Source organism: Macrobrachium nipponense, chromosome 1 (genome assembly GCF_015104395.2).
Source record: "Macrobrachium nipponense isolate FS-2020 chromosome 1, ASM1510439v2, whole genome shotgun sequence".
NCBI lineage: Eukaryota > Metazoa > Arthropoda > Malacostraca > Decapoda > Palaemonidae > Macrobrachium > Macrobrachium nipponense.
The window spans coordinates 210,268,345-210,285,617 of record NC_087200.1 but is presented as its reverse complement, the minus strand read 5'-3'; the positions used below and the strand labels follow the sequence as shown (position 1 = coordinate 210,285,617).

Below are 17,273 nucleotides of genomic sequence, written 5' to 3'. Positions count from 1 at the left end.
ACTTGTTTAATATGAATAGGGTTCATCCACTAAATAATAGAAATAAAAAAACATAAGAAAAAAAGGAACAATAATAATAAAATAATAATATAATAATATAATAATAATAATAATAATAATAATATAAGAATAATAATAATAATCATAATAATAAAATAATAATCTAATAATAATAATATAATAATAATAATAATAATAATAATAATAATAATATAAGTAAAGATTTATCCTTTATTGTCCAAGTTCTAAAGTAGTAATATAATTTCACAAGCGTTTCGGGTGCTCGACACTTTTGAGTGGTTAGGTAATTATTTCCTCGTTCTGTTCAGGTCAAAGACACAAGTATGGAAAGAAGCCAAACTTCCTGTTTGAAGGGAGGATATTGCATAATGTAAATAAATGCAACAAAATATATCTTTTAAGACGGCATATCAGCTTTAGGAACTTCAGCAGGTCTTAGAGAAGCGATGTCACCCAGACTTTCGGGTCACCAAAAGGTTTTTGCCAAAGGAAAAAGTTTCAAGGCACTTTCAGTGTCAGAGAATTCAAACACTCGAGATTAAATAAACCTAATTTTTAACGAGAAAGGTCTGTAATCGAAGGATCAAGCGGGTACATGCGTAAACATTGCTTCGTTAGGATAAGCCTAACTAAATCGCAGTCTTTCGAGAGTTTTATTATCCTCCCGGCTCTGAAAAGTTCTCGTGACGATAGTAATTAGATATATGTAGGTCAGCTACCTTTGGAATTGACATAGAATTTATTTCATTTATTCCTAATCTTTTTTTTTTTTATTTTACTGAGGCTTTTAGACTGCATTAAACACCTTTGAACTAAAGTATATACTTTCTGAAGTTTAAAGTATATGAATAATTACCAGTCTTCTTGTTAAACATTTTATAATGAAAAGTCCCTCAAGGAATGATGTATTAAACAAATTATGAGTAACTAAGAATAATGTTGATGATAACCACCGATTATCATTATTATTATTACATACTCTCACACTCCGGTGGCTCTCGGGCCTCTTGGTGGCCCATGGCCGCTTGCACCAGACCTCCCCAGGTTCCCGTGTTGAGTGCTGCATCTCTGCAGGTATTCCCAGGATCCTCCTCTTCTTCCTCCTCTTCCCCTCCAAGTTCTCTCAGATCTCTGAACCCATTAGTATCTCTTTATCTCATCCTCGGTCTCCCCACCTTCCTTCTTCTTCTCCCTTCCACTGTCCTTCCATAACCACTTGAGGCGTTCTGCCCTCTTCCCTTCTAACCAAATGTCCTGCCCAACGTATCCTCTGCGATGTTACCTAGCCAGTTATTACCGGTTGACTGGTTGAATCTATCACTTCATTTCATTATTTGCCTTCTTCTCTAAACATCTTCATTCATATCGTAAATGGGACCTGTTATTCTGCGCAAAATGTAGCTTTCAAAAACCAGTAGTCTCTGATCTTGACGTTTAGTCAGTGTCCAAGCATGATAGTGGTGTTGTCAATTGTTAATTTGGTAGGCCTTGTGATGTTTCTGTTTATTATTATAGTTATTATTAGTAAGGCTATCAAGGGCATTGGGGCACTTTTGGTCATTCAGCGCTTAGGACATGTGGCTATTTTATGTTCACAAATAGAGAGCTAAAAGTAATCCCGAGATAGAGTGAATTGGATACGAAAGGTAGTTGTGATATATATATATATATATATATATATATATATATATATATATATATATATATATATATATATATACATCACAACTATCGTTTGATATATAATTCACTATACCTCGGGAATACTTTTAGCTTCATTCGCGCGGATATTTTCAAATTTTGGGAGAAATATAAGCGTATATATTTATATACATATCCAAATATATAAACACACTCACACACACACACACACACACACACACACACACACACACACACACACATATATATATATATATATATAATATATATATATATATATATACATATATATATTATTATATATATAGATATATATATCATATTATATTATATATAATCTATATATATATATATATATTATATACACGTATATAAATAGATGTTTATATTGCTCCCAAAACTGTAAAAAATATCTGCGCGAATAAAATGAATACATGCCATGAAGCCATTCAAATAAAGTAGAATCAGATCCGAGTGGAATCTTTCAATTGAATATTTCATTCTGCCATATCTTTCATAATAAATCATTCAGCTGACTGTTTGTAATTGTAAATTCATAGAGGCTCCGCATACAAATTTCATAGGCATACTGAATGGTGGCCTCCAGCCTACAGCCTAGATGGAATGAAACAAATATTAATAAAGAACATTTTTATGTATTTATAACATAGACTCGAATTGACTTAATATTTTATCGCGTCGTTACTCTCTCTTTCTTTCTCTATTTAGCTTTTTCTCTGTCATTCTATCACTTTTCTCCCCGAACCCAAGGGTAAATGTTACTACTTAATATATTTTAGAATCGCAGGATTTTCATAAGGTTTTGTTTTGTTTTCGATACCAATATCTTACATTCTCTCGATATTCAATTTTTGGAGACAGACTTTAACCCACATAATAGCCTGTCACCTATTGGAGGTTTTTATGCATACCCCAACATATTTGGGCCAATTCTCCATTTTCCAATAACATCACTGATCATTTTTCAGAAAATCATTTGGTGGATAAAGTCAAAATCATTTCCCTTCCTTAGAGACGCAGTAACCTTTTTTTGTATCATTTAAGTCAGGGATTTAACGTCATTGTCGTATGTCACATTTGGCATTCAATTGGAGGCATGACAGGAAATCTGATTCTCTTTATAAACAACCTTTTTGGCAATGTAGATGGGATGTTTAGGGAACGACAGGGCTCACGAATTATTTCAAATTCCAAATATCTCTGCTTGGTGGTCAGCTCTGTCAGTCACTTAAAGGTCATCTGCTTGCTAGTTTAAGCTTAACCGAAATATCATGGGAATGAACAACGTACTCTTTGGCTGCTTGAATTTCAAGTCAAGTCCCCTGTTGGCTTCTTCCAAATGAATAAGGTTTATCTGGACAATGGATTTTACTACACATTTTGCTATCAGTAATCTAACTTCATTTCAGTCTCCAATTTGAAGTCGTGTTCAACAGTCTTCAGTTCCTATTGCTAAGTTTCAATATATTATCTTCATACCTCAGATCTTCCAAAATTAATGAAATTTATTTTTCAGCTTCAATAAGGCCCAGTGGCCTGCCAATGGTACAACATTAATATCAGAATGTACAAAACCACGATTCAGCAAAGAAACATTATTCTAAACACATTTTTACTAGTTTTAAGGTTCAATGGTGTTTGGGTAGTTAGAAGCAAATTAATTTTCTCTGCTCAAGGCTTCAGTGATTTTCTTAAGGCTATCTTACTCGTTGGGAGTAAGAAACAAAAGTCAGATTTCCTTTATAAAACGATTTTGATTACCACTGAAGGTAAAGCGAAAATTACTGTATTCCTGACAGCTTGTCATTTATTTATGTATATTGAACATATATGTAAAAAAAAATTTCTTGTAGAATAACTCTTAAGAGCTGATACATGTAAAATAAAAATAGAAAATGGTAGAGAGGAAAGAACGAAAAGACAGAAGAAAGGAGAGAGTGAAGAGGAAATTGAGATTCACTGAAGGAAAATTGAATTAGTATAGAGGAATTGTTAAGGCAGATTAAAATACAAAGAACGCAGATAAGATGGAGATGGAAAATGAATAATAAAGAAATATAGGTGATTGGAAAAGAAGCGATTAAAACAGAAAGAAAAAAAACTAAGAAAGAGCTAAACAGATTGCAATGATTATGACGCTGAATCTGAAAAAGAGCAGAAAATGACAGCTAACGAGGCCATTAAGATAAAAATAAATAAAGAAAATTGACACCAATACATAAAGGCAGATCACATCCAGAAAACTTCATTAGGCTACGATGCCTGTCCTAGTTTGGCAAATCTTTAATAACAGCCCCAAAAGTTCCCGGACTGATTGATCAACATCATATTTGCTCAGACTCTCGTGAAGGGAAGTTGGTGTGAATGAGTGATGGCCCAAGTTGGTTCTTTGGAAGGTTTCGGCCAACTGTGGCTGACACTCATTATTTTTCACGACGTCCCTTGGAATACTCTACTTGAAAACACTCATCAGAAGCTTTTATGTTTTTTCCTTGTTGATTTTTGTTTAAGCAAAACCTTTGCCCAAAACATATATGTATTGTGAACAGGCCTCTACATAAATTTGATATTTACTTATATAAAAAGTTTGTTTAAAACAAGTGGATTGTGGACACGATTTACGTAAATTTTATATTTGTGCAAAGCATGTGTGTATTGTGAACAAGAATTTATATAAATTAAATATCGATTTATATGAAACTTGGTCCAAATCATATGTGTATTTAGAACGAGAATTTATTTTTATTTATTTACTAGTGTGTCCAAAATATCTATGTATTTTGAATGTGATTTTATATAAATTTGCTATTATCAATATAAAGAGTTTCAAAAAATAAAACACGTTTATAGTGAACTAGAATTAAGAATAGAATTTTAAACGTTGTGTGTTTTCACGGGCACGTACAAAAAGGATTACAATGCATTAATGCAATTACTTAGTTCACCATAATGAGGTAATATTAAGCGAAATATTGTTGTTATCTTTTTCATCATAATTATATTGATTATATCTAGTTTAATGATACAATATTTAGTAATAGAAAATATACTAAAACATAAAAATTTTATAATTTAACTTCTATTCCTCGTTTTCCGTATGAAATATATATTCCTAAATTACTACACTCCTTGTAAAAAATGTTATCCATAATAAAGTTTTTCCTAAAATATCTTCCCTAGAATTCAATTCTGACGAACATTAAGCAACCCCTTCAGTTAAAAAATTGGATTGCGTGTTGGATAATCTCTCATGTTTGAACAGAGGATCAAAAGAAAGAGAATTTGATATGAGTGCGAATCGTTTTGCCTACCTGCAGATTTAATAAGTAAAAATAAATGAAGATTTTAAATGATTTAACGTATATCTGCTTCAGAAAAGGGAATGTTTTATTAATTAACTCTTTTCAAATAGGAAGGCGAATAAAAGTATTGAAAAAATATTCCATTAAAACATTTTGCACTAGAAAATTAATTGTGAACGGTGAAAAATTGTTGCAGGTATGCCGGAACAATTAGGCTTATGCAAATGTGCTCAGAGCATTTTCATTCGTTCATTTGCATATATGCAAGAATTATGGTGAAACTTATATTTCCGTTGGGTCTGTCAGACCCTACATAATAATATTGTTAGTCTAAAATAATATTCTTTATGTAAAAACATATTTTCTAGCTATACATTGATGATCAATTTTCTGTTCCATATAAAATTCTTTTCTTTTTTTACCATAGTGAAATAAATATTAAAGTAATTGACTCTATAAGGACTACTTCTCAATACTGATGAATTATGTTCAAGGATTATGCTTTTCTGATGGTTATTTTTTCATACACATATCTTGATAAATGAATAAATAAACAGATGAATAATTCCGAAACAAGTAATTCTTAAACAAGGCTAAACGAGTATTCAAAATCCGTTTAGATGAAGACTATCTTGTCCCTTTGTTAAAAGGGAATAAGTTGGTATTTCAATAAATGAATGAGTAAACACACAATTACAAGCTTAAAATAACTAAATCTGACTAAAAGAGTATTTAAAATCAGTCTAAACCAGGACAGGATCAATGGAAACCAAGATCTTCCTCGAATCTTCGCAGGCATTAAAAAAAAGTAATAAAAAAAAAAAAAAAAAAAAAAAAAACAGTTCAAGAGCAAGGAAGCGAATAAGAGAGAAACCTTAAATGAACCTGTATCTCAGATGAAGTACAGGGAACCTGAACCAGGCATCCCCCTGAAACTTGATGGGGGAGGGGGTGGTATTGGTTAGGGGGTCCATGTTACGCCGGAAATCGCGCACCTGTATAAAAAACAAAAGTCCTTAATTTTACAACGTGTTCAGACCTTTTATTGTAGCCCTCATCGTCTTATTTTCGAAATTAAAACATGTAAAATAAACTTTGAGAGAAAAAATGTGCAGAAAGCGTTAAAGAAAGAGTTGCAATACTGAATAATCATGAAAATCATGAAAAAGCCCTTCCCTGTGTACATACAAATCTTTTTGAAATTCAGACCTCCAATATACTCCCATGCCATCGTCCCCCTTTTCTGAGAAAACACTTTTCCAAAAAGGAAAGTATATCTGCCTCGACATCAACGTTTTCTTGTAGCTTTTCATGTGATAGATATCTGAGCAACCCTTGAAATAGTTGGAAAATGTTCCATGTCTACCCTATTTCGTTGGACGCCTTTTCCATCGTTCTAACGAATTCTCTTTCGCTGCAGAACTTCTTGGAATTTGTGTCAATCTGTACACTGTTTCGTTTTGACCAGCAAGATTTTCAGTTCTGCTCTGTATTTTCTTTTTGTTTACATTTCCAAATTAACAATTATGGAACGTCCGGCCCACTAAAGAAAATTTCACCAACTATTTAAATGGTATTTTTAGATTGGAGATACAAACATATTTAGGGAGAAAAATTGACTGAGAGAATAATTATCTTAATGATTTATTCTGGAAAAAAAGTATTTTCTGGGAGAAATAAAAGAAATTCCAGTAAATGGCTGAGAACTATTATTGGCTATTCAATCTCTCTCTCTCTCTCTCTCTCTCTCTCTCTCTCTCTCTCTCTCTCTCTCTCCATCACCAGTCATACATGACAATCCGAAGTTTGTTCTAGAAAATATAGCAAATTCCTCTTCTCTCTCTCTCTCTCTCTCTCTCTCTCTCTCTCTCTCTCTCTCTCTCTCTCCGATTTCACGGTTGTCACCCATTCTGTGCTGGTTTCTGTGAAGAATTAGTCTTCTGAGGCCAATATAAAATAAATATATAATTGGATAGCAATTTATAAGCATCAGTTATCAGTCTATCCTCGGTAATAGTGCAAGAGAAAGAGAGAGAGAGAGAGATTTGAATCTTTAAATGGCCTGAATAGAATGTGTATGAAAATATGAATTATGGCTTGCTCAAGAGGGGGATAATTATGCTGCTTCAAAGAAAAAAATCAAACATTCAATTAAATTAAACAAAGTTTCTGAAGAAGTAAGAAAGAAATAGTTTTCTGCTGCAAATAAAACTCTATTGATCTTATTTGCAAGAGTTAAAAACGCTAGGCTGTATAATATGCTTAAAAATAGAATTAAATCCAATTTATCTTTTATTTTACGATCACATACTATGAATTGGCTATCATCTGTTTGAAGTTAATGGTCGCTGTTATGTTTTATATTTTGAAAAAATGAATTTGGTACTCTTTCCTTCCTCTCTCTCTCTCTCTCGCTCTCTAATCTCTCTCTCTCTCTCTCTTGGTATTCAAAAAAGCTTTTACTATCAATTATTTTAACAGAGAAGTAAAATAGTTTTGTGTAAGTACGTGTGTGTGTTTTTTTTAATAAAGACGTTTACTGGTTTAAATGTAATGTCAATCCAATTATATTCGTCCCATCGACCCATGGCTGCAACCCATTTCCTTTCATTTTACTGCACCTCCGTTCGTATTCTCTTTCTTATGTCGCACTTTCCTCAACCATCCCTTAATAATTATTCACAGCGCAACTGCGAGAGTTTCCGCCGTTACACTTTTCAGACCTTTTTATTCTCAATTTCCCTGTCAGTCCCACTGCCTGACCTCTTGTCATAACAATATATTGAGATCTGCACTCAGAAAAAACGTCCCTATTTCATCATCATCTTTGAAGAACGTGACTAATCTTCGTAGCCTTCCAAATGGTTATTTGGACGACCAAATGCAATGATATATAGTCCTAACGGTTTCATCTTGACAGACGTTACCAAATATGACAGTGTACAGTGTTAATGGTTTGATAGTTACTCGACTGCTTTCGAAAATCCGATTTCCTTCACACTTCTTCTTCGAAATTTCAAATGAAATCGTAGCCTCATCTAAAAAGCCATCGTTTCACATTCCTAAGAGATCAAGAAGAAACAGAAGTGATTAAGTTCATGGAGCTGACAGGCTGTTAGGACGAGCAAACTTAATAGCCCCAAGAAGCCCAGATTCCAAAAAGCAAGAAAATAAAGCAAAATAAGAGAAGGATGAGAAAGGATAAGCATTAGAAACGAACGAAAAGGAAGGGAAATTATGTGATTCAGAGAATGTAGAAGAAAAAAAAGAAGTTTCGAAAATTTTAAATCTCGCAACCAAAGGATTACAAATCATCAGAGATTGATGTTTTGTGAGTTACTTGACGAATGGCATAAGGCCACCTGATAAAATGCTTGATTCTCCAGGTAAGCTCGAAGATTCATTGATGAAAATTGATGAATTCAATAAGACAAAGAATAACATTATACTTTATGTATTTATGTATGCAAGTGAATGTATTTACAAGTAAGTTCTTTCTGTTAAATGGAGATCGTACATAAAAATAAGAAACAATTCATATCACGATCATCCTAAGACCTCTAAGAAGAATTCCTGTAAATAAGTCCATTCATATACGCATGCACATAGACAATTCTGGGGTTTCCGCGGGTTATATAAACTAATTCCCATCATCCTAAGAATACTGAAAGGAATTCCTCTAACTAAGCCAGTTCATATACGCATGCGCATAGAAGTCTCTGGGTTTCCACAAGGTATAGAAACTAATCCCATATCTAGCGTTTAATGGAGTTTGTTTTCCAGTAAGTAAATTACAAAGAAACTCTTTGACGAGATCCGTAGATCAGGGACTATAAATCATGCAGCCTTCACTCTGGGCGTTTGAGAAAAGTAAGTAATAACCTTAGCCGAGATAATCAGCTTCGCAAACTCAATTTGTTTTACTCGGGTAATTTGATTTCCGATAAGAAAAAATAGGATTTCCCTTTTATTCTCCACATTTATGCTTTTAAAGGCATCTTCTCTCCTGCTCTGAACATTATACGTACGGGAGATATGAGAAAAGTTCGAATATTAGGAGACATCTGTAATAATAAATCATATCCTCGCAGATAAATAAAGTTCTCATTTAAGGTATGACAAAATATTTATAGTGACGTCAGGATTATCACTGAACATTAATCATATGCTTACAGTAGATTCCTCTAGTCGAATATTAAAAAGAATATCAGTGGAATGAAAAATATTCATTTAGAATTCAAGTTTACCCTTGTATTGAATATTTAAATTTTGAAGGAAAAGATTTTTTTACGAGACTTCAGTTACAACAATTAACTTCTTTATGGTCATTTGCCTTAAATTCTAATGAAAGTTTCTATTCCATCTAAGAGATGGCGCCTAAGTTAGTCTCATGGAAGGACGAGGAAATCGTTTTTTATATTACTTGGTTAAATTTTAGAAAGGTTTTTAGCGTCCTTTCCTCATTATTTTATGGTAATGAAAGAAATTATAGTTTTTTCCTATTTTGGAAATCGTTTGAATAATGCATTACTAATATATCCTTCTGCTTGCAGACAATTGATTTCCTTAAATTTGCATTTGTATGATTTTATCATTATGTGGAACTCTTTTAAAAGATTTGTACATAAATATGAGCGTGTGTTCCGTACGTTCCCAGATAAAGAAAGAAGGATATATATAATAAAGATCGATTAATTTCTTATGGAGAAATAATAATAATAATAATAATAATAATAATAATAATAATAATAATAATAATAATAATAATAAAATAGCAGAACAACTCCAGCATTGTATCTGAAAACACATGCACCCAAATGGATGACAACAAGAACATCCTTAATACAAAAAGACAAGAGTAAGGGAAATATAGCCAGTAAGTACAGGCCTATCACCTGCCTACCAATAATGTGGAAGTTATTAATAGCTATCATCAGTGAAAGGCTATACAATTACCTAGAGGAGACAAACACCATCCCCCACCAACAGAAAGGCTGCAGAAGGAAGTGTAGGGACGCAAAAGACCAGCTCCTGATAGACAAAATGGTAATGAAGAACAGTAGGGAGAAGGAAAACTAACCACCTGAGCATGGCATGGATAGACTATAAGAAAGCCTTCGACATGATACCACACACATGGCTAATAAAATGCCTTAAAATATATGGGCAGAGGAAAACACCATCAGCTTCCTCAAAAATACAATGCGCAACTGGAATACAATACTCACAAGCTCTGGAATAAGACTAGCAGTAATATCAGGAGAGGGATCTTCCAGGGCGACTCACTGTCCCCACTACTCTTCGTAGTAGCCATGATTCCCATGACAAAAGTACTACAGAAGATGGATGCCGGGTACCAACTCAAGAAAAGAGGCAACAGAATTAACCAGCTGATGTTCATGGACGACATTAAGCTGTATGGTAAGAGCATCAAGGAAATAGATACCCTAATCCAGACTGTACGGATTGTATCTGGGACATCAGGATGGAGTTTGGAATAGAAAAATGTGCCTTAGTCAACATACAAAAAGGCAAAGGCAAAGTAAACGAGAACTGAAGGGATAAAGCTACCAGATGGGAGCAACATCAAACACATAGATGAGACTGGATACAAATACCTGGGAATAATGGAAGGAGGGGATATAAAACACCAAAAGATGAAGGACACGATCAGGAAAGAATATATGCAGAGACTCAAGGCGATACTCAAACTCAACACTGGAAATATGATAAAAGGCATAAACACATGGGCAGTGCCAGTAATCAGATACAGCACAGGAATAGTGGAATGGATGAAGGCAGAACTCCGCAGCATAGATCAGAAAACCAGGAAACATATGACAATACACAAAGCACTACACCCAAGAGCAAATACAAACAGACTATACATAACACGAAAGGAAGGAGGGAGAGGACTACTAAGTATAGAGGACTGCGTCAACATTGAGAACAGAGCACTGTGGCAATATCTGAAAACCAGTGAAGAAGAGTGCCTAAAGAGTGCATGGGAAGAAGGACTAATAAAAGTAGACGAAGACCCAGAAAATATACAGAGACAGGAGAATGACAAACAGAACAGAGGACTGGCACAACAAACTAATGCACGGACAATACATGAGACAGACTAAAGAACTACCAGCGTTGACAATTGGCAATGGCTACAGAGGGGAGAGCTCAAGAAGGAAACTGAAGGAATGATAACAGCGGCACAAGCTCAGGCTCTAAGAACCAGATATGTTCAAAGAACGGTAGACAGAAATAACATCTCTCCCCTATGCAGGAAGTGCAATACGAAAAATGAAACCATAAACCACATAGCAAGCGAATGCCCGGCACTTGCACTGAACCAGTATGAAAGGAGGCATGATTCAGTGGCAAAAGCCCTCCACTGGAGCCTGTGCAAGAAACATCAGCTACCTTGCAGTAATAAGTGGTAAGAGCACCAACCTGAGGGAGTGATAGAAAACGATGAGGCAAAGATGCCTCTGGGACTATGTTATCAGAAACAGAATAGGGGTTATACGTGCAAATAGACCAGACATAACGTTGAGTTTGACAAAACTCAAGAAGAAAGTATCACTCATTGATGTCGCAATACCATGGGACACCAGAGTTGAAGAGAAAGAGAGGGAAAAAATGGAATAAGTATCAAGATCTGAAAATAGAAATAAGAATGATATGGGATAGCTAGTGGAAATTGTACCCATAATCATAGGAGCACTAGGCACGATCCCAAGATCCTTGAAAAGGAACCTAGAAAAACTAGAGGCTGAAGTAGCTCCAGGACTCATGCAGAAGAGTGTGATCCTAGAAACGGCGCACTTAGAAAGAAAGTGATGGACTCCTAAGGAGGCAGATGCAACCCGGAACCCCACACTATAAATACCACCCAGTCGAATTGGAGGACTGTGATAGAGAAAAAAAAAATAATAATAATAAATGATGCCTTTGCAAATTTGATTACATTTTGTGCTACAAATTCAGAGCAGTGTTATCCTTCTAAATGATAAATCATCAAACTAGGGAAGATAATCTTCCTTTAACAAATCTCCTAAACTCATGTTTACCCTTTCACGTCAAAATTTCCGTCCATTAACTGAGGGAAGAAACAAATTGTTTCCTCCATATGGACTAATTTAGGTAATCACTGGAATTACAAAAACATAAAGGAAAATGAATGAAGGCTATTTCCATATTCCCACAATCATGTCTTTATGAGGCGTCATTTTACTCCCCCATTTATCTACGTTCATTTTAAAATAATCTTTATTACGTATAGATATTAAGCTGGGATTCCTCTGCGAAGTTTATATCAAATGTCTGGTCTTTTATCATTGTGAAGCAAACACGATTTTAAGCCTATGTGATAGAAGCGTGTATAACCGTGATAATTTATCATAAAGGGACGAAAATGGCTTGATTTAAATCTTCAAATTGTACAAAGTTTTGTGGAAAAAACATACAGAAGTTTTGTCGGTTTTCTGTTTAAATATCTAATGGAAAGACTGGTTCGAATATATGAAATTATTTTCATTTCGTTCTACTTGTTCACACACAAACACACACACACACACACATAGAAAGAGAGAGAGAGAGAGAGAGAGAGAGAGAAGAGAGAGAGAAGAGATAAATATCTTTAAAAGGGCTCTACTTCATTGGGGTGAGCATTAACTCGTCGAGACTGTCTCCATCATGCTTGCGTCCAACAACAGTCAACTAAGTCCTTATTCACTGGTTAGGTCAACAGGGGCATAATCAATTTGAGAGAATGCGTACTTATGTCTCTCCCTGTCTGGTTTCAGAATCAAGCACGGATCGTCCAGTTCTGAGCTTGACATGCTACCACCGAGCCACACAACACAGACAGACACAACACACACACACACACACACACACACAGAGAGAGAGAGAGAGAGAGAGAGAGAGGAGAGAGAGAGAGAGAGAGAGAGAATATTCTTTCAAGTGATATTGGACAGTACTGAAAAACTGAAAATGCTTAGAGCCAATTCACACAGTATATGCAGATTTTGTAAGAGCTCACGGCAAAGTTTGTCAACTTACGAAGGTTGTCGTATCGTAAAGGATATGATGGAAATACACCATGGGGGCAATTAGAGACTCAGTTATCATTCAAGAGGGACACAGCTGGATGAGACTGATTCAGAACGTCGACCCCGACTAGAGTCGTGGATGACTGATGTTTAAAAGTATGTTGTTTTGCTGTGTGGAGTTGCCCTAAGGACGATGAAACAACCTGCACTTTGTACTCAATGTAGTAAACAAAGAATTGAATGTTGGGCCAAGTATGTATCCCAATTTTCTATTTATAATTTAGTTTCATCTCTCTCATAGTGATATAGTAAAATTCTTTTTATTACATGCTGTTGCAAAAGACCATTTATTAGTCTCCAGAACAAAGCTATGCAGAGATTATTTAGCAAAGGCAAACTATATCCCTTTATAAACCATTACTTTCCATTGAAGTTCTGTTTTTTTCTGAACAGCGCTCAGACCGGAATTCATTGCTGGTTGATGAAAATGCTACTCTCAATAAAATGCAAAACTATGCACTTTATCTTAGGGTAAAGTTGACCTCCCTTTCATCTCTCTCAGACTCCCCAAATATTTGTTGACGCAACTTTTGCTTTCGCTTCTCTTTGTCATACCTGAGCATTTTGACTTTTGGCACTTTTGACTCATGCGCGACAGCTTATGACAGATGTAGGTTGATATTCACAGCAAGAAAATATTATTTTTCCCTTGCAAAATCCAGTATTTTGCCTTGTCTCCTAAGGCTTTGATGTATCTCATATGTTGGCACTTTGGTCAATAGAATTTATGTTCTATTATTTAATTTAGTCTCTTAGTTTTTTGACTGCTAGTGTGTGTAAAAGTGTGCCTACACTACAGTGAAACATGCTATTCAGAAGATGAACCTTTTTCATGTGGACCAAGCCCACAGGAGCCATCAACTTGAAATTTAAGCTTCCAAAGAATATTGTGTAAATTTCTTTTGAAAGAAGTAACAGAAGGTGATTGGGAATACAGAAAGAAGATATCAAGTACTAAATAAAAAAAAATAAATTAAACAATCAGTAAGTAAATAGATATAGATATAAGTAAATCATTAGATTCAAGGAGAATTGCACCTTATCGCATACATATCACAAATATGTTGAAAACAAGTGGCGAACGGATCTTCGGCCGATGAAGAATTGTTAGACAGGAGGTCCTGAAATCCATTAATCAAAAATATTTTATAGAATCACAACTAATGGCGTTCGTTGCATCACAATAAATGTAACATTGTGATAACAGATAAGTATCGAACTTTGAAACTTAAAAAAGAAAAACAGAAAAGGAAGAAAATTTACTTTTAAAAAAACACATAAAGTATCGTAGCGTCATACCACAAAACTGTTTGTGGATTTGTTAAATATCTGTTCTCCAATTTGTGGCTTCGTTTTCCAAAAGCAATATTAAATGGTTTAAATTAAACCCGGTCACTGAAAGAACGTTTGTCATACATAAGGTTTTTCCACACACCTCATTAAAACATGTTGTAAACACATGCCAGTAAAATATCGCTCAGACATCTCAAAAACTGGATATAAGTAAACGACTTATTGACAGCCTTAATATTGATAAAAGCAAACGACCTCAAAATATGTGACGACCGTGGCCAGGAAAGAGAGAATTTGAACCAAACGCGTCAAACCATTTTATTTATATTTCGAGACAGATATCACAGTTCCTCTTCAAAAGCGAATATCCTCTTTTCCCTGAGGATTTTAAAACCGGATCGGAGTTGATATTACTTGTCAGGAAAGCTCGACGATAAAAGTGGGTCAAAAGTACGTGCTAAAAGGTGAGTCGCCTATATCAAAGCTGATTCTAACAGTTTGCTCTCAGTTCAAGGTCGACTTCGGCAGTGAGCACAATGCCTCCAAAGACAAAGGCGCACACATTTCGTAATGTTATTGAAAACTAGTAATTCTATAGTATCATGAATATGCGTGGAAACACATTTGTAACTATGTGTGATAGGGCTCCATTTTTTTTTAACCAGCGAAACGAGAGCCCTCAAAGCAGGGAAAACTTCCTTCTTCTTTATGTTCTGAATGCAGATAATAAGGAAAAAAAAAAAAAAGGAGGTTCGTCTCCTGCAAGAAACTCCAATTTCCTTACTTATTAAATATAGAGAACTATGTACATATATGCACCTGAACCTATACAGATATACTTCTGTCTACGCCTTATATAATATATATATATATATATATATATATATATATATATATATATATATATATATATAATATATATATATATATATATATATATATATATATATATATATATATATATATATATATATATATAATATATATATATATATATATATACTATATATATATATATATATATATATATAATATATATATATATATATATATATATATATATATATATATATATATATATATATTATATATACATATATTATATATATATATATATATATATATATATATATATAGATATATATTATATTATATATATATATATATATATATATATATATATATATATATATATATATATATATATATATATATATATATATATATATATATATATATAGTATATATATATATATATATATATATATATATATATATATATTATATATATAGTATATATATATTATATATATATATATATATATATATATATATATATATATCACATTATTCAGGTAATGAATCTTATTCATATTGTACGAGCCCACAGGGGCCATTGACTTGAAACTGAAGCTTCCAAAGAATATGTTGCTCATTTGGAAGTAACAGAAGTAAAGGATAAATCCAGAAAGAAGAGGTCTCACTTGTTGAAAAGAAAAAAAGCAAGTTATAAAGAAATAAATGGATAAGAATGAATTAAAATGCAAGGAGAATAGTATTAGGGTAGGAGTGCTTTGCATCTTGGTTTGAACTTTTGAATTTCCATTGCATGACATCCTCGGGGAGACTGCCACAGTCCAACGGTGTGAGGAATAAAGGACCTCTGGAACGGAGAAGTTCGACAGCGAGGCACATTTATTTTCACATTGTGCTGCTGTTAAGGCGAATCTGTTGCTCTCGTCAGGGAAAGGGCATCAGAATCGGTTTTGAATGATCACTATTAAAATACAACTTACGAAAAAGTGACAAACAAGAGACCATCCGTCGATGGTCCCAGTCATATCTGCCATTATTAGGAAACAGAAACCTACCTCCACGAACCACTCTATCTAAAAGATATAAATCTCTAGCAATAACGCCTCCTTCTTTGCCTCTCTTGCAGGCGACCCCGAGCAACCACTGCCAGCATTGCGTCACGATCTTCGGCCTCCTCTAGGATTAGCAGCTGTAGAAGTCGATGGCGCATCCTTCTTGGCAGTGCCATATTGGAAGCCAAAACGGTAAATGATGAAAAGACTCAGTGCTCCCCTTTTATATTATTTTGATTACCCGTGCGTTCCTCCGATTTGACGCACGATTGTCGTGCTTAACACTTTCGTGCTCATTACGTTTTTCTTATGTTTCTCTTACTTCGTAAGTACGGATTCTGAAAACGCACGCTTTGCTTGCAATAGGCGTGCGATTATCTCACTCACTGTGTGCTACACAAGTACAGATCGTACGTGCTCTTTACTTCTTCCTACTTCCAAAAAAGCGTACAGACCACTTGCGGGCCCCACGTTTAGAGCACGACACACCTACTCATTAAGTACTTGCAACTTGCCATCGCTGCGATTTAATTTTCATCCTGCGACAACGCTACGCCTGACAAGAACTCCGACGACGCACGATCTCTAAGCACGCACGACAGGTTGTAAGAGAACCTTACTGCCGTAGTAGACCTCAAATAAAGTCTTATTCGCACCTATACAAGAGCTCATAATGAATCTGTATCAGAAAGACGAGGTGGCCGAGAGGTTAAGGCGTTGGACTGCTAATCCAATAGGGTCTCCCTGCGTGGGTTCGAATCCTATCCTCGTCGAATAAATACCTTTTCTGATCCGGTAGAAATAGGACTAACGCATTCAGCTCATAAGTGAATACACATCGTTCGAGCCCCTACATAACGATAAGGAGGGGTATGTTTTGTTCCCTAAAATATCTAGAATGCATCTGTTAGCATTAGCAGTGAATTAAATGTCTTTTAGTTACTCGACTGTTGGAGGTTGCAGTTGCAGTGAAGCAAGAGAGGAAGGGAAGGAGG

General features: G+C 34.5%; 1 non-coding gene across 1 annotated transcript; it reads left to right on the top strand.

Annotated features, from left to right (window-relative positions):
- Positions 1-16,969: 16,969 nt before the first annotated feature.
- Positions 16,970-17,051, top strand: Trnas-gcu (transfer RNA serine (anticodon GCU)). Its single transcript has one exon. It is a non-coding gene; the product is annotated as a tRNA-Ser (tRNA).
- The last annotated feature ends 222 nt before the right edge of the window (positions 17,052-17,273 follow it).